This window comes from Nicotiana tabacum, chromosome 10, assembly GCF_000715075.1.
Source record: "Nicotiana tabacum cultivar K326 chromosome 10, ASM71507v2, whole genome shotgun sequence".
Classification (NCBI taxonomy): Eukaryota; Viridiplantae; Streptophyta; class Magnoliopsida; order Solanales; family Solanaceae; genus Nicotiana; species Nicotiana tabacum.
In genome coordinates, this window is record NC_134089.1 from 120,220,167 (window position 1) to 120,246,092 (window position 25,926).

The following is a 25,926-nucleotide window of genomic DNA, read 5'->3' on the forward strand; positions in this document are numbered from 1 at the left end:
GCGCCAAAAGCTTGATGCGGTCAAGCGAACACGCAAGTATATGCGGCTGTCAAGTAATAAAGTGACTAAAAGTCGGATGTCGGACCCACGAGGTCTTGTGATTAACTATTAACTAAATTAGACTGCCCTAATTATCTAAAGAGGGATTAAACCCAAAAGTAGTGATGGTAAAGTAATTAAAATAAAGAAAAATAAATATAGTCAAACCTCCCTATAACAGCCTCATTTGTTCCGAATATTTTTGGATGTTATAGCGAAGTGTTGTTATAGAGAACATATATTATAACATAACATAACATTGGTTCTGGAAAAGTTTGACTTTTATAGTGAAGTGTTGTTATATACGGATGTTGTTATAAAGAGGTCTGACTATAATGAACTTTGAACAGAGGAAGAGCAGATTTTTATGTTATCAATATGATGAAAACGATCCAGGGTTATGGTCTATCTAACATTCCTATTGTATTCTTCAATTAAATTGACTAATTAATTTGTCTAGCTTATTGGTTGACATGGTTAATATCACTCATAAGAATCTGTCAAGTTCTTACTCGCTTATTCAAGCTAACCTAATGCTTATATGTCTATAAAAGTAGACCTAAGAAGAACATATTTGTAATTACTGTAAATCAGTCAAGCAACGCAATTAGGTATATGTCTATCCTAACGACGAATCCATCCCCGATGTCCAGGTTCAAGAACTTGCTCTACTCAATCCTATATGCAATCTAGAATTTCCACTTTCGAGTTCATTTTTAGATTCATAGATAGTATTCAATTGATGATCAAACAATCAAATAATTTAGCAGAAGATTGAATAAATAAACTAATATGATAAATCAAGAAAGCAAAATCAATATCCAAATAACAATAATCATGAAAGAACCACAATCCTAGAACGTGAAGTTTAGCTCCACATAGATATGGTAGCCAAACGACAAATCATACAAAGAAACATAAAAATTACTAAGTTTGGTGGAAGACACGATAAAACCCGGCCTCCATGACGGCTCTGTTGTAACGACTCGACCGGTCGTTTTGAGCATTCGCACTTCGCTCGCCAGTTCTCAGGCATGACTAGCCCCGTATGATGTATTATGTATTATGTAAATAGTCGATTTTGGTTTTTAGGATAATCGGAATAGATTTGGAAGAATAATTCTCACCTTGAACTTTTAAATTTGAAAGGTTTGACCAAGTTTTGACTTTTTTGAATTCGACCTCGGATTTGGATTTTTATGATTTGGTTAGCTACATTAGATGATTTTGGACTTGGGAGCGCGTCCGAATATTTATTTTGAAGTACGTAGCTAAATTAGGCTTGAAATGGCGAAAATAAGAAATTTAAGTTTGGAAGTTTGACCCGAGGGTAGACTTTTTGATATCGGGGTTGAAATCCAGTTCTGAAAATTTTTATAGCTTTGTTATGTCATTTATGACTTGAGTGCAAAATTTAAAGTCATTCCGTATTGAATTGATATGTTTCGGCACAAAATATAGAAGTTGGAAGATTTGAAAACTCATAATTCAATTCGATGCGCGATTCGTAATTTCGGCGTTGTTTGATGTGGTTTGAAGCCTCGATTAAGTTCGTATTGTATTTTGGGACATGTTGATATAATTTGTTAAGGTCCCGAGGGCCTCGGGTGAATTTAGGACGGTTAACGGAATGGATTTCGGACAAAAAAAAAAGGTTGCTGGAATTTTCTGCTGCAAAAGCTGTCTTTGGACAGCAACTGTGCAATCGTGGAGCCTATTTCGGGAACTAATATATCGAAATATATAAAGAATCTATAAATTTGCAAAACATCAAAGTTGTAGCTCTTTCATCCTAGTTTCCAGAAAGTAAAACCATTAGTCATTTGGATATTTGTACAGAAAGTTAGGCTTGATCAAATAAAGGCTAGTGAAGATATTTTGAAAATTTTCCAAAAATTTCTGATGCGAGGAGGCTATTTGAAAGCTTATATCTCGAAATCCATAAGGAATCTAAAATTTTGAAAAACATGAAAGTTGTAGCCCTTATATTCTAGTTTGTTGAAAGTTAAATCATTCATCATTTCAACATTTGTACAGAAAGTTATGACAGATTTAGTGAAGGCTGGTACTGCCTTTTGTTTTGGCTGGAAATAATGAGCAAGTCGCATTTCATAGATGCGACTTGCCTGGAAAGAAGTTTATATTCGGGAGTTAGTCATTTTTATTCATTCTTGATGATTTTAAAGATCGGAAAAAGAGATTTTCAACAGATTTTTCAAGGGAAAACATTGGGGTAAGTGTTCTATATCCGAAAGTGATTATATTTCATAAATACATGGTTATTCATCGTTTAATTCAGATTTAAATGGAACAATTTGGAATTTTTGCAAAACTTTTCAAAAATAAAGATTTAAGATTTGGAGGTCGAGTTGTTGTCGGATTTTAGTAATTTTGGTATGGTTGGACTCGTGGTTGAATAGGTTGTCAGATTTTGTGAGTTTTGTCGGATTTCAAGCTGTGGGCCCGGGGTTGGGTTTGGCCAATATCGGGATTTTGAGTTTAATTTGATAATTTCCGCATGGGCTTTGTCCCTTTGGCATGTATTGATGATATGATTCTGATTCTGGAAAGATTCGGGACGATATGAGGCCGAGTCGAGCGGCAAGAGCATCGTGGTGTAGATTTATGTCTGGTTTGAGGTAAGTAATGATTGTAAATGATGTCCTAAGGGTATGAAACCCCGGATTTCACATCGATTCACTACTTTGAGGTGACGCACACGCTAGATGATGAGCGTGGGGGCGTGCACCGTTGGGGATTATGACTTGGTCCGTCCCATACGACTATTAAGTCACGTATTTGATTGAAAACTGTTTGTTACTATTGTGTTTTGGAAAGTATTATTAGGTTTTTGTCACACCTCCTTTTTCCGCACCGCGAGGTGCGTAGGGAGTTTTTTCAATTAAAGGACAATCAAAACGGGATTTATTTATTCATTTCAGAGTCGCCACTTGGGAGATTTAGGGTGTCCCAAGTCACCAATTTTAATCCCGGATCGAGGAAAAGAATGACTCCATATTACAATCTGCGTACCAGAAATCCGGATAAGGAATTCTGTTAACCCGGGAGAAGGTATTAGGCATTCCCGAATTCCGTGGTTCTAGCACGGTCGCTCAACTGTCATATTCGGCTTATTTATCTGATTTTAAATACAATTATGAACCAATGTGCAAATTTAACTTTTTACCACTTTATTATTATTATTATTATTTTTAAAAAAAAATTGTGAACATCGTTTAAAACATGTCTTTGGATTACGTCACATGAAATGCACCCGCAATCCGGAACACATTTTTATTCAATGTTTTAAGATTTAGATTTGGGTCGCATGAAATGCGCATCCGAGTTTAAGAAGGTAAAATTGATTAAATCGTGCCTAAAGAGTCTAGCGCGTCATTATCTTTGGGGAAGGAAGTGAAATTCACTAAACAATCCATCCCAAATTCTAAGTAAAATTTTTTTTTTTTTAAAAAAAGTTTAAATAAATAAATGAGATTGGAGAATCCTGTAAATTTTTGTATTATTTACATCTATTTATTTTTAGCGAAATCCTTCCTTATTTTAAGAATATCCTTTAATGACTACCTTTTTATTATTACTAAGTTTGTTTATAAATATAAAATCAATATCTACATTCTTGAAAATGACATATTAAATAGAAGAGGAAAACAAATATTAACAGAAAGTAATAAAATTATAATCATAAATACAACATGGAATTATCGAAAAGTAAAAAAAAATAAAAATAAAAAAAAACTAATTATCCCATAGTTGGATTAAAATTCAAATTGTTAGTAAGACTTAAGCTTATTGAAACTAATTATTTACAAATACTGAAAATTGAAAGAAATAAAAATAAAAACTTGAGTACTAAATCATATTTCTAAAAATTTAAACAATTTAACATTAACTAACTTTGTTTTAATTCATCATGTCCTAATACTTGTTCGCAAACTAATTCATGTTATAACTGAAATTGACTACATGATTCGGATTAACTTATCGTTGACGAAAAACCTTATGAATAAGGAACTTAGTTAATTTTTGCCAAACTGATTCAATAACGCCATTTTTACGTTATTTCTTCTATTTTTTGTTATTAAACAGTTTTAATTAATAATCAAGCTTAAATATATTTCCTAATAATCTGGTTAAGGCGTTATTTAATATGTCGCTATAATATGCCTAGTTATGCCAAATGACAGTGATTTACAGAATAATAATACATGAATAACCTAAATACAATACAAAAAATTAAATTAAACTAAATTAAAAATTTAATTCTCCATTCTTCATTTCAGCTTACAAAATGCCAAAATTACAGTTGTGTACCTGATATTGTCAATATAAGAAGAAGAAAGTCAGCAACGTAATACGTAACACAGCAACAGCAACAATAACCAGCCAACGAAAATCCCAGTGACAGCTTTGAAAAATTCAAAATAAAATCCAAGAATGCCGAAAATAACGGACAGAAACCAAGGGAAATTTTCAGATTTTTGAAAGGCTATTTAATCTTCAACCCTTAATTTCTACACCTGTATACCAGAATATTTATCAGGTGTGTACTACTTTCTCTTCTAATTTTCAAATTTTTTTTTATTTTCTCTTTGTATGTTTTTCTTTTCTTGAGAGTTTGAATGTTTTTTCGGAATAAATGTTCAGCTCCTTTTTTTTAATCTCTCTTTTTTTCTCTGTCTGTATTTCTTCCCCTCCTTCTTGTGTTCAAGACTTCACATATATATATCACATCCCATAAATCCTTTAATCAATTAAATCAATACTTTTTCTCTACCCAACCCATTATCTTCCCACTCATCCCCATTACATTAAATAAACATATCACACCACCCCATTATATTTTGTCCCCCATGTTTTATTTAAAATAATGCAAGATTCCCCTTTAATTTAAATCTTGTCCCCCCTTTATATTAAATAATCATATCACAACCCACCCCATTTCATTTTGTCCCCCATGCTTCAAATAAACAATTTCAAAATGTACAATTCCTAAACTACCCCTTCCGACCTTACTGAAATTACCAAACTACCCCTGAACGTATTACAAATTTACCAAACTACCCATCAGCTATAACACATCAATTAATCAAACTTAACCAAAATATAGACAATATGATCAATTTCTAACAATGTTCAAACAACAATATGAACACGGATGAACATCATAACAACAATATCACATGAACATGATTTTAACCACATTTCAACAACAAATCACATGAACACAAATTGAACAACCAAGAACAACTAAAATTTGATTGAACAATATTTTTAGCAACAACAAACCTATTTTTCGGATTTAAACAACAACAACAATCAAACAAGTATATTTAGATTCTTAAATTCAATAATATTTAACTTAAAATCAACTCTAACAACATTACAACAAACAATTCTTATATTAAACTTTAAACAAGATTATGAGACCAATTCAAGAAATAATCACAAATGATAAACAAGAAATCAAACTATACAAAATTCGGATTCAAGATCATCCAAACAAAGTATGAACATGAATGAATCTATTTAACACAACAATCATGACGGATTAAACGATTAAATCAATATATTCCTTTAACACAACTAAATTCTTTAAACAAATAACAAGATCGACGAAGAAACAATTATGAACTTAAACTTGAACTTAACAATACTAACAATTTCTAACAATACATAAACACATGAAACAAATTGAAGAAATAGTTAATTAAATTTCAATTTGAATCTAACAAACAACAAACTAACAAATATTCACTTAAACAATAATACAAACATGAAATGAATATGAAAACAACTAATTAAACTTCTATTTTGAAATCTGAAAATTAATTTTAACAAAGCACATGAACATGAACAAACTAGAAAAAATGATTTCAACGATAAACAACGAACAAAACAAGAATCAAATATTTAACGATTTTAACTTTTAGAAATATAAAAACGAAATATGGACAAAATAAAACTCAAAAACAACTAACCGGAGATGAATCAACGAAAAACTTTGATTGTAAACAAATCTGTCCGAGCCTCGACCAAAGCTCGAACAAATGAGGACGAAGACGAAGAGAAGATGAAGCAGCCCGTAGCTACTGCCGCGACGAGCAGCAGCAGCAGTCCGTCCAACACCTGCTGCGACGAGCAGCAGCAGCACGACGTCAAGACAGCGGTCACGGCGACAGGCAGCAGCAGTCCGGCGGCGACAGGCAGCAGCACATCGCGGACAGCCATGGACGACGACATGGTCGACGTCGAAGCTCGTCCATGGCTGTGTTCGTTTGGTCGTTTGATTGAGACAGAAGCAGCAGCAGCTGGTCGATCATGGCAGCGGCAGTCCATCGAGGAGGATGACGGGAAGACGACGCACCGGCAGAAGCAACGGGGAGCAGAAACGGGCAGCAGTGCGCACAACGGAGGTTTGACGAAGAAGATGAAGCAACGGAGAAACCATGGACGACGTCGACGGAAAAAATGAAGACGTGAAGATGGAGGGGAAGCCATGGTTGGGGTGTAAGGGGGGGCAGCCATGGTTGTGTTTTTTTTAGCTTGGGGAAGATGATGAAAAGAGAGAAAGAGAAGAAAGGAGGGGGCGGATTGGTTAGGTCTTTTTAGGGTTTTTTCTTTTTTTTTTGTTTTGTGTTGTTTGTAAGATAATAGGATGTTGGGTTATGGACTGGGTCGACCCAGTTCGAAATGGACTGGGTCGTAGGGAAGATTGAGCCATTTTTTGGGCCTATGGCTTGAAATCGAAGAATAGGCCCAATTCCGACTTTCTTTATATTTTCGCTCTCTTTTCTTCTTTTATTTCTCTAAAACTAAATTATAAAAATACTTAAACTATTATTAAGAACTAAATTAAGTTATAAAAGCGCAAATTAACTCTCAATAACAATTAACGCACAATTAAGTATTAATTAAGCATAAAATTGTATATTTGGACATTAAATGCTAAAAATGCAAACGATGCCTATTTTTGTAATTTTTAATTTTTGTAAAACAAATTTAATCACTAACAATTGTAGAATTAAATCCTATATGCAAAATGCGACATATTTTTGTATTTTTTATTAATTTAGCAAATAAACATGCACAGACAAATACAAATAATTATTCAAAATATCACAAAATATCACAAAATTGCACATCAAAGAAAAATCATTTTATTTTTGAATTTTTTGGGAGTAATTCTCATATTGGGCAAAAATCACGTGCTTACAGCTGCCCTCTTTGCCCGGAGACACGAAGGGTTTTCGTGCAAAGATAAAGCGAGCGATTTTTGCCCATCCGAGTACTCTGTTGAAGCATTTTTTGAAAAAGATTTGACCGAACCTTTGCTTCAAAGGTTTCCTACATATCCTGGGCTAAACAGAAATCAGGTCAATGTAGTTCGGGAAGTCTTGGTAGCTGGGACTACCATGGGACTGCAATGTTACTGCTGTTGCATGCTACTTTTACTGTTTGCTGACCTCCTTATTACACCATGCTTAAAAAAAAAAGAAGCTAGACTAAGCTAGAAATTACAGAATCTTATTTGTTTTCCCCCTTGCTCCGGTTGCCTTGCTTTTTGTCGGTTTGTGTTTCCTCTGGTGCCTTTTTACCAAGACTTCTGGCCCTTGGTTTTTTTTTTTTTTTTTTTTTTTTTTAATACCAGTTTTCGTCATTTTGTTCGGTCCGCTGGGGACATGGCTTTCTTCATTAAGCTTTTTGGCTGTTCCTCTTGGGAAACGATTATCTTCATCAGATTCATCAAGACGCGTCTTTTCTTTCTTTTGACTCATGCGCTTGAATTTGCGCTGGGACTTCTTGTTGCCACCTTCTGCCTTCCGGTATTGGGATTTTTATTGTTTCCTACTGGGGATTCTTGTTGTAACCTTCTGCCTTCCGGTGGGGTTACTGACTTCAAAATCTGCAGTATAAGACCGGAAATGGAAAACTGAAATGTATGCCTGCATTATACTGGTGGGCGACCTGGAAATGGAAAACTGAAATGTATGCCCGCATTATACTGGTGGGCGACCTAGAATATGGAATGAACAGACAAAATGTATTCCCTCATTATACTAGTGGGCGACCTAGAACTGATATGTATTCCCGCATTATACTGGTGGGCGACCTAGAACTTAAATGTATTCCCGCATTTTACTGGTGGGTGACCTAGAACTTAAAAGTATTCCCGCATTATACTGGTGGGCGACCTAGAACTTAAATGTATTCCCGCATTTTACTGGTGGGCGACCTAGAACTGAAAAGTATTCCCGCATTATACTGGTGGGCGACCTAGAACTTAAATGTATTCCCGCATTTTACTGGTGGGCGACCTAGAACTTAAATGTATTCCCGCATTTTACTGGTGGGCGACCTAGAACTTAAAAGTATTCCCGCATTTTACTGGTGGGCGACCTAGAACTTAAATGTATTCCCGCATTTTACTGGTGGGCGACCTAGAACTTAAAAGTATTCCCGCATTTTACTGGTGGGCGACCTAGAACTTAAAAGTATTCCCGCATTTTACTGGTGGGCGACCTAGAACTTAAATGTATTCCCGCATTATACTGGTGGGCGACCTAGAACTTAAAAGTATTCCCGCATTTTACTGGTGGGCGACCTAGAACTTAAAAGTATTCCCGCATTTTACTGGTGGGCGACCTAGAACTTAAATGTATTCCCGCATTATACTGGTGGGCGACCTAGAACTGAAATGTATTCCCGCATTATACTGGTGGGCGACCTAGAACTTAAAAGTATTCCCGCATTTTACTGGTGGGCGACCTAGAACTGAAATGTATTCCCGCATTATACTGGTGGGCGACCTAGAACTTAAAAGTATTCCCGCATTTTACTGGTGGGCGACCTAGAACTTAAAAGTATTCCCGCATTTTACTGGTGGGCGACCTAGAACTGAAATGTATTCCCGCATTATACTGGTGGGCGACCTAGAACTGAAATGTATTCCCGCATTATACTGGTGGGCGACCTAGAACTGAAATGTATTCCCGCATTATACTGGTGGGCGACCTAGAACTTAAATGTATTCCCGCATTTTACTGGTGGGCGACCTAGAACTGAAATGTATTCCCGCATTATACTGGTGGGCGACCTAGAACTTAAATGTATTCCCGCATTTTACTGGTGGGCGACCTAGAACTTAAAATTATTCCCGCATTATACTGGTGGGCGACCTAGAACTTAAATGTATTCCCGCATTTTACTGGTGGGCGACCTAGAACTTAAAAGTATTCCCGCATTATACTGGTGGGCGCCTAATTGGTAAAGAATAATTTGAATTTGTTTCCTTGATTCTCCGAGAAAATTTCCACTTGTGGCAGAAAATTTTTTGCCCCAATTCTGGCGATCTTTCTTATGGCATATCTTTAGGCCATCATCAACACTTTATTTTCCTGTTCAAATCAAAGAAAATTTAGTTAGTTTTTTTTTTTTTCCGAATATGGCGAGTGGTCATGTCACTCCTGATGGGGATGATTGTCCCCTTTCCCTTATTCCTGTCCGGCGTTCTCAAAACTTGTTGGGGATGATGTTATTTGCTGGGGATAACATTCTGCTGGGGATGGTTTTTCCATTTATCCCTTCACCATTTTGTATCTCAAAAATTTCTGGAGGTTATTTTGCCGAAGATGGATTTTCCTTTCTTCCTTTCCACTTTTGTGTTGTCCGACCACCTCGGAGCTTGGTCGATATTCGGTCGGAGTACTCCGGGGATCGTCTTGGAACTTGGCTTACAATTTCCTCAACATGTAAGCCATGTAAGCCATGTTGGGGATCGTTTTTCTGCTTGTTCGTTTTTTTTTTCCGGCTCTTCCCCGTACTTTCCTTGCCATTTTAGGACAGTATTATTCGGCCTGGCAATCAACGTCTTTTGCCTTATTGCCTTGTCTCTGGATTGCCCTTTTCACCTTTTATGTTGTACCATTTTGGCAACTGGTAGTAAGCTCTGAAAGACCTTTCTTAAAACATAAATTTCTAGAAAAATTCTTTTAAACAAAGAAATGAAAAGATAGAAAAATGAGAAAATCTTTCTGAACAAAAAAAATGAACTTATCTGGGTGATACAACCGATTCCAATGATCATGTTGTGCATTCCGGATTAATCAACCCAGTCTATTTGTGTCGATCAAACTTTCTGATGTCTTCACTTGCTGGGGATAAATAGGTGCCCAATTCTTCGCAAAATACGGATCTTTTCCGTCAATCTATCTTGTCGCCTTATAGTGCCCTTCGCGGGGTTTTCACTAACAAGGCTCTCTCATTTCTCACAACTCCCATCGCCTTATGGTGCCTGTGAAGGTTTTCACCGATAAGACTCTCTCATTTTGTATTTCTCAGCTTACGTCGCCTTATGGCGCCTGTGAAGGTTTTCGCCGATAAGACTCTCTCATCTTATTTTCTCAGCTTGGGATTGGAGTGTTGCCGATAAGATTTATCTCTGTCGGGAATTCTTTTGGCTATAAATTCTTTCAATTCATGATCCTCATTCAGTCAGGGACCGACGTTTTATTCTTGGTTTTCATTTGCCTATCTTAACACCTCTCGGATACTGATCGGGAGGTTTTTTTTTGGATATCAATATAGGTTTTAGAAGAAAAGGATATAAAATTCAAAATAACTTTGATGGGTAAAATATTACAACTCTTGGAATCAAACTCTTTTTTTTCTTTTTCTTTTTTCAAAATTTAGAAACATAATTTCTGCCCCAGTTTTCTTACTTGGGGATTTTTTTTTGATTTTTTTTTCCTTTTTTTTTATTACCTTATGACCGAGCCGTGAGGCGCCTACGTATCCTCTTTGAGGAATCAGGTCGAACGTAGTTCACTGACTCCTTTGTTTTCTTGCGACCTTCAAAAAGTTTTTTTTTCATACATTTTTTCATTAATGATTCCAAGAGAGGGGTATAAAAAGATAAGTATGGCTCAAAGGGGTAAAGCAAAGGTTAAAAGTGTTTGGATAGAAGAAAGAATTGTCTCCGTCATTTCATTATCCGATAAGCACTAAGTACAAACAAACAAATAAACAACAAAAGAAATTACACATAATATCTTTTGACTGCATCAGAATTGATAGCCATGTCGATGCATCTTCCTTCAACATCCGTCAGACGTAAAGCGCCATTGGATAATACTCTGGTCACAATATACGGCCCTTGCCAATTCGGGGCGAACTTGCCTTTTGCCTCAATCTGATGTGGGAGGATCTGTTTCAATACTTGTTGCCCTACTTCAAATTTTCTGGGGCGCACCTTCTTATTGTATGCTCTTGCCATTCTCTTTTGATACAACTGGCCATGACATACTGCTGCCAATCTTTTTTCATCCATTAAACTCAGCTGCTCTAGTCGGGTTTTGACCCATTCATCATCGTCAATCCCGGCCTCAGCGATAATTCGAAGGGAAGGAATTTCAACTTCCGCTGGTATTACTGCTTCGGTTCCGTATACCAACAAATAAGGAGTCGCACCTATTGAAGTACGAACAGTAGTGCGGTATCCTAACAACGCAAATGGTAGCTTTTCATGCCATTGTCTGGATCCTTCAATCATTTTCCTCAATATCTTCTTTATATTTTTGTTGGCTGCCTCAACTGCTCCATTCGCCTTGGGCCGATACGGGGTGGAATTACGGTGTGTAATCTTAAACTGTTCACATACTTCTCTCATCAAGTTGCTGTTAAGATTAGCACCATTGTCCGTGATTATTATTTTTGGGATCCCAAATCTACAAATGATATGGGAATGGACGAAATCCACCACTGCCTTCTTGGTTACAGACTTGAAAGTTTTGGCTTCAACCCACTTAGTGAAATAATAGATGGCTACCAGAATGAACCTGTGACCGTTCGAAGCTGCCGGCTCGATAGGCCCAATGACATCCATGCCCCATGCTACAAATGGCCATGGTGCGGACATTGTGTGCAATTCCGTTGGTGGAGAATGAATCAGATCTCCGTGTATCTGACACTGATGGCATTTTCGTACGAAACTGATACAATCATGCTCCATAGTGAGCCAATAATATCCCGCTCGCAGAATCTTCTTTGCCAATACATATCCGCTCATATGGGGCCCACAGACTCCAGCATGTACCTCTGTCATCACTATCGTGGCTTGACCTGCATCAATACATCTCAGCAATCCCAGATCTGGGGTTCTTTTGTACAACATTCCTCCACTGAGGAAAAATCCATTTGCCAGTCGTCGAATGGCTCTCTTTTGATCTCCGGTTGCCTGCTCCGGGTATATTCCCATCCTGAGGTATTCCTTGATATCATAAAACCATGGCTCGCCATCCATTTCTTCTTCTATTATGTTGCAGTAGGCATGCTGATTACGAACCTGAATATACAATGGGTCAACATGGATTTTGTCTGGATGGTGCAACATCAATGCTAAAGTGGCCAAAGCATCGGCAACCTCATTGTTAACTCTCGGGATGTGTCCACTGATCGAAATCGCTTGCTCAAATCGTGAAAACATTGTCGATATGGTATAAGCTTCAAATCCCGTGTTTCCCATTCACCCTGGATCTGATGTACTAGCAGGTCCGAGTCTCCCAAGACCAAGACGTCCTGAACATCCATGTCTGTAGCCAATCGTAGGCCCAAAATACATGCCTCATATTCAGCCATGTTGTTGGTACAATAGAAACGTAGCTGAGCTGTAACAGGATAGTGATGTCCTATTTCTGAAATAAGTACTGCTCCTACTCCAACTCCTTTTGCATTAGCAGCCCCGTCAAAGAAAAGCTTCCACCCTGGTTCCTCATTCAGTTCTAACTCCTCTATATGTATCACTTCTTCATCTGGAAAATACGTCCTCAAAGGCTCGTATTCTTCATCAATAGGATTCTCAGCCAAGTGATCGGCCAATGCTTGGGCTTTCATGGCCGTCCTCGTCACATAGACAATGTCGAACTCTGTGAGTAATATCTGCCATTTTGCCAATCTTCCTGTGGGCATAGGCTTCTGGAAAATATACTTTAATGGATCCAGACGTGAAATAAGGTATGTAGTATGTGACGACAGATAATGCTTAAACTTCTGTGCTACCCAAGTTAGAGCACAACATGTCTTCTCAAGTTGAGTGTACTTATTCTCATAGACTGTAAACTTCTTGCTGAGATAATAGATGGCTTGCTCTTTTCTTCCTGTGATGTCGTGTTGACCCAACACGCAACCAAACGAATGATCCAGGACCGTTAGATAAAGGATTAATGGCCTCCCCGACTCAGGTGGAACCAATACAGGTGGATTGGATAAATAACCTTTGATCTGGTCAAATGCCTCCTGACATTCTGCCGTCCATTCTATCGCGGCATCTTTCCTCAGCAATCGAAAGATGGGTTCACAAGTTGTTGTGAGCTGAGCGATGAATCTGCTGATATAGTTCAATCTTCCCAACAGACTCATTACTTCTGTTTTGTTCCTTGGTGGCGGCAATTCCTGGATGGATTTGATCTTTGACGGATCCAACTCAATGCCTCGCCGACTGACGATAAATCCTAACAGCTTTCCAGATGGAACACCAAATGCACATTTGGCTGGGTTGAGCTTAATGTCGTACCTTCGAAGTCTTTGGAAAAACTTCCTAAGGTCTGCTACGTGGTCTTCCTGACGCTTGGATTTGATGATCACATCATCTACGTACACTTCGATCTCTTTGTGTATCATATCATGGAACACAGTAGTCATTGCTCTCATGTACGTTGCCCCAGCGTTCTTCAAACCGAATGGCATTACCCGATAACAATAAGTCCCCCATGGCGTAATGAAAGCTGTTTTCTCTGCATCTTCTTCATCCATCAAAATCTGATGATACCCAGCGTAGCAATCCACAAAGGAGTCGATTTCTCGCCCGGCGCAATTGTCGATCAAGATATGGATATTGGGCAATGGAAAGTTATCCTTTGGGCTTGCCCTGTTCAGATTACGGTAGTCGACGCATACCCTGATATTCCCATCTTTCTTTGGTACTGGCACTACATTAGCCAACCAATCAGGATATCGAGAGACCCGAATAACCTTTGCTTGCAGCTGCTTGGTTACTTCTTCTTTAATCTTCACACTCATATCTGTCTTGAACTTCCTCAGTTTCTGCTTGACGGGAAGGCATGCCGGGTCAATGGGCAATTTGTGAACCACTAGCTTGGTGCTTAAACCCGGCATGTCGTCATACGACCATGCAAAAATATCTTTAAACTCAATGAGTACTTTGATTAATTCTTCCCTGATGCCAGGCTCAATGTGGATGATGATTTTGGTTTCTCGGACATTATCCGCATCCCCTAGATTTACAGCCTCGGTGTCATTCAGATTAGGCTTGGGTTTCTCTTCAAATTGGCATAGTTCTCGGTTTATTTCTTTGAAGGCTTTATCCTCATCATATTCAGACTCATCGTCATAATCGATCTCTTGTATCATTAAATCAGAGTCAGATTGATTTATTAGACTAGGTCGAAGATCCGTCGTGCATGCCATGTCATTAGAACCAGTAAAAAGAGAATTGTTCAGAAAGAGAAAAGAATAAAACAAAATTAAAATGAGACAAGAAAAGAATTTTATTAAAATGCGGGATAACAGGGTTCACACTTTTACAAGATAAAATAAGATTTGGATTACACCCTGAATAATCCGAAAAATAAGAAAGCAAAAATCAAAGCCTACTACCAGGACTCTCCCCGAGTAGGAAGAGGAGTAACCGTCCAATTGTTGGTTTTGGCCTCAGGCCCCATAAACTGTATGTCTGTTCCGCTGGAACCCTCTCCGACTTCTACCATATTGACATCAGTGAACAATCTTTCGAAGCTCTGATTCAGATCCCCGTCAATCCCAATCAATGGCCCGAGAACTTTCGGGACCGGTGACCCCTTGGCGCTTGCTCTAACAAAAGATCTTGAGAGACGTGGCACAGGTTTGGGAAGAAACCAAACTTTCTTCTTCATTTTCCGCGCTCGTTTTACATCTGCCGCAGTCGATTTGAACCCCAACCCAAAGGTCTCCAAATTCTTGGGCAAGGAAACAGGTTGAACAATTCCCTGAAGTTCAGCTCCCAAGCCTTTTCCTGGCATAAACCCATTACCCAGCATTTCTGAAACCATCATAACCATTGCGGAAGCTATCCTAGGATGCTGAATGATTTCACCCTCGGGGATCTTGTTTGCCGACACTGCATCAAAAATCTGGTAGACCCAGGGACCTTTGTCATCATTGGTCTCTATGAAGGGTACAATGGCGCCTCCTACGATGCACGCAGTGTCCTCGCCGTGCAACACGACCTCTTGTCTATCCCACTCGAACTTGACCATCTGATGCAAGGTGGATGGCACTGCTTTGGCTGCATGGATCCACGGTCGTCCCAACAGAAAGTTATAAGATACCGTAGCATCTAATACCTGGAATTCCATGGTAAACTGGACTGGACCGATGGTCAACTCAAGTACAATATCCCCCACGGTGGCTGTTCCATTTTCGTCAAATCCTCGGACGCAAATGCTATTCTTTTGGATTCTTCCGTGGTCGATCTTCAATTGGTTCAGGGTGGATAATGGACAAATATTGGCACTTGAGCCGTTATCCACTAATGCCCGAGTAACTGCCGAATCTTCACATTTGACAGTTAGGTAGAGAGCTTTATTATGCTCCGTGCCCTCCACTAGCAGATCATCATCTGAAAATGTTACCCTGTTCACCTCGAAAATTTTGTTGGCAATCGTTTCCAGGTGATTTACAGAAATCTCATTGGGCACATGAGCTTCATTCAGTATCTTCATCAGGGCCCGACGATGTTCATCCGAATGGATTAATAATGATAGCAGTGAGATCTGGGCCGGTGTTTTCTTCAACTGTTCGACCACGGAGTAATCCTGCACTTTCATCTTCTTTAAGAAATCCTCAGCTTCTTCTTCTGACACATGTTTCTTTATTGCAGCTGGATTGGGTCTTCTCAACTCCGCCGGAGCAAAACACCGTCCTGATCGAGTCAGTCCCTGCGCCTCAGAACTATTCTCCTCCACTTGTTGTCCCTTGTACATCACCACTGCCTTCTCATACTTCCAAGGCACAACCTTGCTATCAATCACTGGTGTTTGGACTACTGGTTTTATGATGACCGGTTCCCTGCAGACCCCCTTCACAACAACCACGGGTGCAGATGATGCTCCCGTTATTACCAACTTGGCTGGTTCTGGTTTCCTTGTAGCGGCAGATGGATTCTTCCCCAATATCACCACTGGCTTGACATCTTCCCCCTTCAACTGTACCCCTGCTTCCTCATTGATCGATTTTTCTTTCGGAGTGGCACGGATCATCATCACTGTCTGTGAGGGTTTCTTCGGCTCCCCTCCTTCGTGCACAAGTTCGATCATGTGGGCTTCAGGGTGCTTTGGCAATGGGTTCTGGTTAATGTTGGGTGCCTCCGGTGCCTGTACCTCGATCTTGTTGGTATCAATAAGATCTTTTATTGCATGTTTCAGCCTCCAACATTTCTCGGTATCATGTCCGGGAGCTCCCAAACAATATTCACATCTTACCGAGTGATCCATATTTTGGGGTAAGAGATTTTGGTAATCTAGGCTCAACAGGATTTAATAAACCCAACTGTCTCAATTTGTGGAACAAGGCAATATAAGTTTCCCCCAACTCAGTAAAAGTTCTTTGCCTCTGCAATCTTTCATTTCTGGCGGCCGGATTTCCCCTGAAACCCATCCCTGGAGGGTTCCTGTAAGCTCTTGGTGGTGGATAGGTGTTTTGTGGTGGTAGGTATGTGTTATGTGGAGGTGGGTATGTATTGTGGGGAACCAGCGCGCGCCATTGTGGGCGAACCGGAGGTTGGGTGTATGTCTGGGCTTGATGGACGGTGAAATGTTGTTCTTGTGGTTGGTAGTAGGGTTGTGGAGGGTAATTTGGAATGTGTGGGTAGTTTAGACGATGGGGTCTGGGTTGGTAATGAGGGGAAGGACCTCTAGATCTGGACCAATTGTCGGCCTCTAATGTCGTGACCTCCTCTCTCCTTTTCTTCCCTAGCGCACCTCCCGTGCCGCTCTGAATGGCCTGAGTTGTTGCCTTAATTGCCGAATAACTCAGGATCTTATTGGACTTAAGTCCCTCTTCTATCATACCTCCCATTTTCACAACTTCATTAAATGATTTGCCAACTGACGTCACCAAGTGACCAAAGTAAGTTGGCTCGAGAGTTTGTAAGAAGTAATCCACCATTTCTCCTTCTCTCATTGGGGGATCAACTCTGGCTGCCTGTTCTCTCCATCGGAACCCAAATTCCCGGAAGCTCTCCCCGGGTTTCTTCTCGAGCTTTAGCAATGTGAGACGGTCTGGGACTATCTCAAGGTTGTATTGGAAATGTCCTGCGAAAGCCTGTGCCAAGTCATCCCAGGTGTACCACCTGCTCGGATCTTGTCTTGTATACCACTCTAATGCCGACCCGCTCAAACTCTGGCCAAAGTAAGCTATCAATAGCTCATCTTTGCCCCCTGCTCCCCTCATTTTGCTACAAAAACCCCGTAGATGTGCCATAGGATCACCATGCCCTTCGTATAAATCAAACTTGGGCATCTTGAACCCTGCTGGTAATTGAACGTCAGGGAAAGGGCATAGATCCTTGTAAGCCACGCTGACCTGGTTACCTAACCCGTGTATGTTCCTGAAGGATTGCTCCAGGCTTTTAAATTTCCGCATCACCTCGTCCTGCTCTGGGCTCTTAGCCGGCTTTTCAATCTCCGCCGGGACCTCAAAGTGGGGATTATAGGTATGTGGCTCGGGTGCTTTGAATGTGAGTTCAGGGGGGTAATATTGTGTATCGTGAACCTGAAACAGTGGCTCACTAGATGATCTGTGCAATGGGGCTGGGGGAGGTGCCACAAAGACGGGAACATTTGGTGGAGGAGGGTTTTGAGTGGGTGGTGGAGCTTGGGAATCATAAGCCTCTCTTCCCTGATAATAGTGATGGCTTGGGAAACTTGTTGAAGGACCGGGAGAGGAGTATTCCGGCGTGTGTGTTGGTTGGAGGGTAGGAGTAACGGGTAGTTCTTGTCCCTTCTGGGCTCTAGCTAAGGCTATCTGCATTTCATTCATTTCTAGCCTCATTTTTTCCATTTTCTCCAGGGCTTCCTTCAACATCTGATTGGCCGTTTTTTCTGACTCAACGCTGTTGTCTGACCCAGTCATGCTTTCTGGTATAGGACCTTTTGATCTTGTCTGATAATGGTACGGTGCCAGTACGCTCTAACAACTAACTGATATTGATTGGAAAAACAACAAACTTGTCAGTGTTAGAGTCTTAACAGATATTGTAATTGCACGTTAGGGGGATGCAATGCTCCTAGGCAGTTAATCATTTCTAACATGCTTTTGCTCTGACCGCATGCATCATCCCGGCTTATTTTTGCTCTGACAAATATATATTCTTCCTCTTTTTTTTTTTTTTAATTACGGTCGAATCCTATAGAGATTGCCTACGTATCGTGACCCCGCACGAATCAGACCAAGCGTAGTTCGTGCCATAAGACCAAATATATTTTTTTTATTACTCAAAATAATGCTATTACAAGCCATCACAAAAAAAAATACAGACTTTATATATATATATATATATATATATATATATATATATATATATATATATATATATATATATATATATTTTGAGAATGTTTGAAGAAAAAAAAACATATGGGTAGACAACAGACTCGAAAAACAAACAAGTGCAAGATTGAACTAGGGATACATTAAAGCTTTGAATTTTGGTGCCCGCGAGGCATCATTCGGCCTTTCCGCGGGCTTGGGGGCCAGGCTTCTTTGCAAGCTTTTTAGTTCCTCCATGATCTGATGGACATAACCCATGATTGAGGCAAATAGGACATCACGAGGCATCTCTTCACATGTTAGGCACTTTGTGGTGATATAGCGCCCTATATCATTGATCCTACCCCTGATTCTATCCCTCTCTATGCACAGCTGTTCTATCCGTTGATTCTTTAGTCCCAATATTCGAGTATTGTCAATGAGCTGCTCTTGGAACCTCTCCATTTGTTCTTCCATCCGGGCTATCGACTCATAGCAGTGTTCTCTATATGTTCTAGCATCCTGGGCTTGTTTGAGGACCCGATTATTGAGAATGGAGTTTATCTCTCTCAATGTCGCAACACTCATTTCGTAGTCCCTTTTTACTTGCCATAGGTGCTCTCTCCGTGATGTTGTAACTGTATCCCACCTGACCCGCATTCTTGTTATACAAGCCTGGGATCTCTCCAAGTCTTCTCGGCTTTGGCTGACTTGATTTCTCAATTCCGCTATCAACCTTTCATCAGAGCGACGTTTCTGTCGGTCGCTATCACTCTTACTGACTTGGCGAATTCGGGCTTTCAGTGCCTGGTTTTCTTTGGCTAATTTGTTCTTCTCACCCTGCTCTGAGGCTACTTGAACGTTGTTTTCAAACATAAGCCTTTCAATTTGTCGCTTCAGCTTCCCGATTTCAACCCGGTAGCCTTCCTCTCTCACTAACCAGCCCCACTGTTCCTACGAATCATCCGTAAATTGTTGGACGTGAGCTCTTTTGGCAGGCCTCTGACGAATCTGGAACCTTTTCCCGAACCAAACATCGTATTTTGGGTCTACCTCACCCTTAGCCAGCTCTCGAACCATAGTCTTGGGTTCAAGGAATCTACATTCGTGCCACAGCTTTCTAATTTTTCCTTCGGGGAACACGACTCCTGGACTCAACTCAATGGCGTGCTTGCTTAGATCCTCATCAGTGGGAATTACCTGAAATCTTCCTAGTTGGCGTAGTACCCGATGAGGAGCATATGGTTGGATGCTACGAAGTCCCATCAAAAGAACATGACATTCCTCGGCCGCCATGTATATTACCTCAGTATCATTCAACCACCCAAATGCCCATTCAACTTGGTCGGCTGTTGTTGACCTCAATTGTGCAAGCCATGCTTCGACGCCTTCGGGAAATATGACGCCTGTCATTCGTTTCTCAAAGCCGTTAATGCAGTTTCTCTCAGTCAACCCGTGGTTCATGTATCCCACTCGGTGATGGAGGTGTTCTTGCATCCACAGCTGGAGTAACAGATTGCATCCCTGAAAGAACTTGCCTCCTTCTCGGCATATAGTTAAAGCTCGGTAAATTTCGGACAAAATCAAAGGAACCACAGTATTGTCGGTTCTTTTGATTGCAACATCGGCCATCCCTACAAGGCCTATCTCTATTTTTTTATCTTTGCGGGGACAGACCACAACTCCCAGAAATGCTGTGATAAATGCCAAAGTACGTCTTGCTTCCCACTTGATTCTGTTCCCAGTGTGAATTAATCCGAGGTTTGGTTCTTCCAAACCCTGAGGAATTTCGTACCGTTGATACAAGAATTGGAGAGTACAACATCCCTTCGACAAATCATCATTCTGTACCTTCCGACTAATGCTTAGCAAATCCAAGAACGCGTGCGGAGATACTGGTCTTGGTGAAAGTAAATACTGCCCTCTTAGTTTCCCATTCAACCCCGCATATCCGGCGACTTCCTCTAGTGTAGGTGAAAGTTCAAAGTCAGCAAAACGAAACACGTTGCGTGTTGGGTCCCAGAACGGTATTAGAGCCTCGATGATATCTGTCCTTGGCTTGATATTCAACAGATCGACAAAACCTCCCAAAACTCTTTCCACTATCTTTATACTATCCTTTCCCATATCATTCCACCACATGTGGAGTTGCGAAGGGACCTCGCTACACACTGAGAATGGTTCATTTTGACTTGTGCTCATCCTGCACATTTATTATAGTGATTAAAGAAGGAAAAACTTTTATTTGACTTAAAAATTATCTATATTATAAAGAAATATTTTTTGGATTTTAATTTTTTTTTCTTGAAAAAAACTTTTAAGGAGAAAGGAAATATTTTTGAACCAATATTCTGAATTTATGAAAGAAATACTACAGAAAAAATATTTTTGAATTTTATTTTGAATATCTTTTAAACAAATAATTGGGATTTTGAGATTAAAAGGAAATATATATTTTTTTTTAAAAAAAAATTTGAGGTCTAAAAGAAAAACTTTCTAAAGAAGTGAGTAATGTTAAATATTTTTGGATTTTTTTTGAATATGGTGAGCCGAAACCAAAGAGGTTTGCCTCTGATCTCACATCCGGTGAGAATCATACCCGCGTAGTTCAGGCTATAAACTAACTAATTTTTTTTTAAAACAAACAAATTTTTCCTTTTTCTTTTATATCAAAAAAAACTATTTTCCTTTTTCATTTTTTTTTAAATAAAGCAAATTAAAATAAAAGACTTATTCCTACACACTTTCTGCTTTCTAGGCAAACCAACAATTCTAAAAGTAAAAATATATATGTTTTTTTTAAAAAAAAAAATTCGGCAGCATTTCGACAGTACTTGGACACTGATTTTTCTAAATTAATCAAATAACTTTCCACTTGCTATTTTTATTTTATTTTATTTTTTACACTCCCGAGACTCAGAAGCCGGTCAACATGCAAGACCGAGCAAATAAATGCACATAAAACAAATAAGATGCATCAGAATGGTCATTTTCATTTTTGGTGCACCTGTCCTAGACAGACCCAACCCCTGTGTTGAGCCTCCAAAGTCAGATGCAGGTGATGCAAACAAACGTTCCTACTAGGGATCCGACATGTGGTTTTGTTATACTAGGTTCAGAACCTGGGTGTTTGTTCTAGACCTGGCTTACCCGAGCGGACAGCTCGAGCCGAGGGGGGTAGCGTACCGGGAATACAGAAGCTTCACCGGCTTAGCAACTTGTCCGAACCTCGTTCTAAATTGGGATTTTACACTATACAGAAAAGAAGTCGTACGAAGTACACCCTTCTTCATGATTTAGAAGACTCAGAGAGGAGATGGGTTTCGGCACAGTTTATACACAGTTCAAGTAATATCAAAGCGGTAAAAGCAGCATTTAGCACATAAGGCTCTAACATGTAAAAATCAGATAAAACCAAATATAACAATTTATATGAGCTCGAATTTCTAACCCTGAACCAGAGATTCTGGGTTAATTCCCCAGCAGAGTCACCAGAGCTGTCACACCTCCTTTTTCCGCACCGCGAGGTGCGTAGGGAGTTTTTCCAATTAAAGGACAATCAAAACGGGATTTATTTATTCATTTCAGAGTCGCCACTTGGGAGATTTAGGGTGTCCCAAGTCACCAATTTTAATCCCGGATTGAGGAAAAGAATGACTCCATATTACAATCTGCGTACCAGAAATCCGGATAAGGAATTCTGTTAACCCGGGAGAAGGTATTAGGCATTCCCGAATTCCGTGGTTCTAGCACGGTCGCTCAACTGTCATATTCGGCTTATTTATCTGATTTTAAATACAATTATGAACCAATGTGCAAATTTAACTTTTTACCACTTTATTATTATTATTATTATTTTTAAAAAAAAATTGTGAACATCGTTTAAAACATGTCTTTGGATTACGTCACATGAAATGCACCCGCAATCCGGAACACATTTTTATTCAATGTTTTAAGATTTAGATTTGGGTCGCATGAAATGCGCATCCGAGTTTAAGAAGGTAAAATTGATTAAATCGCGCCTAAAGAGTCTAGCGCGTCATTATCTTTGGGGAAGGAAGTGAAATTCACTAAACAATCCATCCCAAATTCTAAGTAAAATTTTTTTTTTAAAAAAAAATTTAAATAAATAAATGAGATTGGAGAATCCTGTAAATTTTTGTATTATTTACATCTATTTATTTTTAGCGAAATCCTTCCTTATTTTAAGAATATCCTTTAATGACTACCTTTTTATTATTACTAAGTTTGTTTATAAATATAAAATCAATATCTACATTCTTGAAAATGACATATTAAATAGAAGAGGAAAACAAATATTAACAGAAAGTAATAAAATTATAATCATAAATACAACATGGAATTATCGAAAAGTAAAAAAATAAAAATAAAAAAAAAACTAATTATCCCATAGTTGGATTAAAATTCAAATTGTTAGTAAGACTTAAGCTTATTGAAACTAATTATTTACAAATACTGAAAATTGAAAGAAATAAAAATAAAAACTTGAGTACTAAATCATATTTCTAAAAATTTAAACAATTTAACATTAACTAACTTTGTTTTAATTCATCATGTCCTAATACTTGTTCGCAAACTAATTCATGTTATAACTGAAATTGACTACATGATTCGGATTAACTTATCGTTGACGAAAAACCTTATGAATAAGGAACTTAGTTAATTTTTGTCAAACTGATTCAATAACGCCATTTTTACGTTATTTCTTCTATTTTTTGTTATTAAACAGTTTTAATTAATAATCAAGCTTAAATATATTTCCTAATAATCTGGTTAAGGCGTTATTTAATATGTCGCTATAATATGCCTAGTTATGCCAAATGACAGTGATTTACAGAATAATAATACATGAATAACCTAAATACAATACAAAAAATTAAATTAAACTAAATTAAAAATTTAATTCTCCATTCTTCATTTCAGCTTACAAAATGCCAAAATTACAGTTGTGTACCTGATATTGTCAATATAAGAAGAAGAAAGTCAGCAACGTAATACGTAACACAGCAACAGCAACAATAACCAGCCAACGAAAATCCCAGTGACAGCTTTGAAAAATTCAAAATAAAATCCAAGAATGCCGAAAATAACGGACAGAAACCAAGGGAAATTTTCAGATTTTTGAAAGGCTATTTAATCTTCAACCCTTAATTTCTACACCTGTATACCAGAATATTTATCAGGTGTGTACTACTTTCTCTTCTAATTTTCAACTTTTTTTTATTTTCTCTTTGTATGTTTTTCTTTTCTTGAGAGTTTGAATGTTTTTTCGGAATAAATGTTCAGCTCCTTTTTTTTTAATCTCTCTTTTTTTCTCTGTCTGTATTTCTTCCCCTCCTTCTTGTGTTCAAGACTTCACATATATATATCACATCCCATAAATCCTTTAATCAATTAAATCAATACTTTTTCTCTACCCAACCCATTATCTTCCCACTCATCCCCGTTACATTAAATAAACATATCACACCATCCCATTATATTTTGTCCCCCATGCTTTATTTAAAATAATGCAAGATTCCCCTTTAATTTAAATCTTGTCCCCCCTTTATATTAAATAATCATATCACAACCCACCCCATTTCATTTTGTCCCCCATGCTTCAAATAAACAATTTCAAAATGTACAATTCCTAAACTACCCCTTCCGACCTTACTGAAATTACCAAACTACCCCTGAACGTATTACAAATTTACCAAACTACCCATCAGCTATAACACATCAATTAATCAAACTTAACCAAAATATAGACAATATGATCAATTTCTAACAATGTTCAAACAACAATATGAACACGGATGAACATCATAACAACAATATCACATGAACATGATTTTAACAACATTTCAACAACAAATCACATGAACACAAATTGAACAACCAAGAACAACTAAAATTTGATTGAACAATATTTTTAGCAACAACAAACCTATTTTTCGGATTTAAACAACAACAACAATCAAACAAGTATATTTAGATTCTTAAATTCAATAATATTGAACTTAAAATCAACTCTAACAACATTACAACAAACAATTCTTATATTAAACTTTAAACAAGATTATGAGACCAATTCAAGAAATAATCACAAATGATAAACAAGAAATCAAACTATACAAAATTCGGATTCAAGATCATCCAAACAAAGTATGAACATGAATGAATCTATTTAACACAACAAACATGACGGATTAAACGATTAAATCAATATATTCCTTTAACACAACTAAATTCTTTAAACAAATAACAAGATCGACGAAGAAACAATTATGAACTTAAACTTGAACTTAACAATACTAACAATTTCTAACAATACATAAACACATGAAACAAATTGAAGAAATAGTTAATTAAATTTCAATTTGAATCTAACAAACAACAAACTAACAAATATTCACTTAAACAATAATACAAACATGAAATGAATATGAAAACAACTAATTAAACTTCTATTTTGAAATCTGAAAATTAATTTTAACAAAGCACATGAACATGAACAAACTAGAAAAAATGATTTCAACGATAAACAACGAACAAAACAAGAATCAAATATTTAACGATTTTAACTTTTAGAAATATAAAAACGAAATATGGACAAAATAAAACTCAAAAACAACTAACCGGAGATGAATCAACAAAAAACTTTGATTGTAAACAAATCTGTCCGAGCCTCGACCAAAGCTCGAACAAATGACGACGAAGACGAAGAGAAGATGAAGCAGCCCGTAGCTACTGCCGCGACGAGCAGCAGCAGCAGTCCGTCCAACACCTGCTGCGACGAGCAGCAGCAGCACGACGTCAAGACAGCGGTCACGGCGACAGGCAGCAGCAGTCCGGCGGCGACAGGCAGCAGTACATCGCGGACAGCCATGGACGACGACATGGTCGACGTCGAAGCTCGTCCATGGCTGTGTTCGTTTGGTTGTTTGATTGAGACAGAAGCAGCAGCAGCTGGTCGATCATGGCAGCGGAAGTCCATCGAGGAGGATGACGGGAAGACGACGCACCGGCAGAAGCAACGGGGAGCAGAAACGGGCAGCAGTGCGCACAACGGAGGTTTGACGAAGAAGATGAAGCAACGGAGAAACCATGGACGACGTCGACGGAAAAAATGAAGACGTGAAGATGGAGGGGAAGCCATGGTTGGGGTGTAAGGGGGGGCAGCCATGGTTGTGTTTTTTTTAGCTTGGGGAAGATGATGAAAAGAGAGAAAGAGAAGAAAGGGGGGGGGGCGGATTGGTTAGGTTTTTTTTTTTTTTTTTTTGT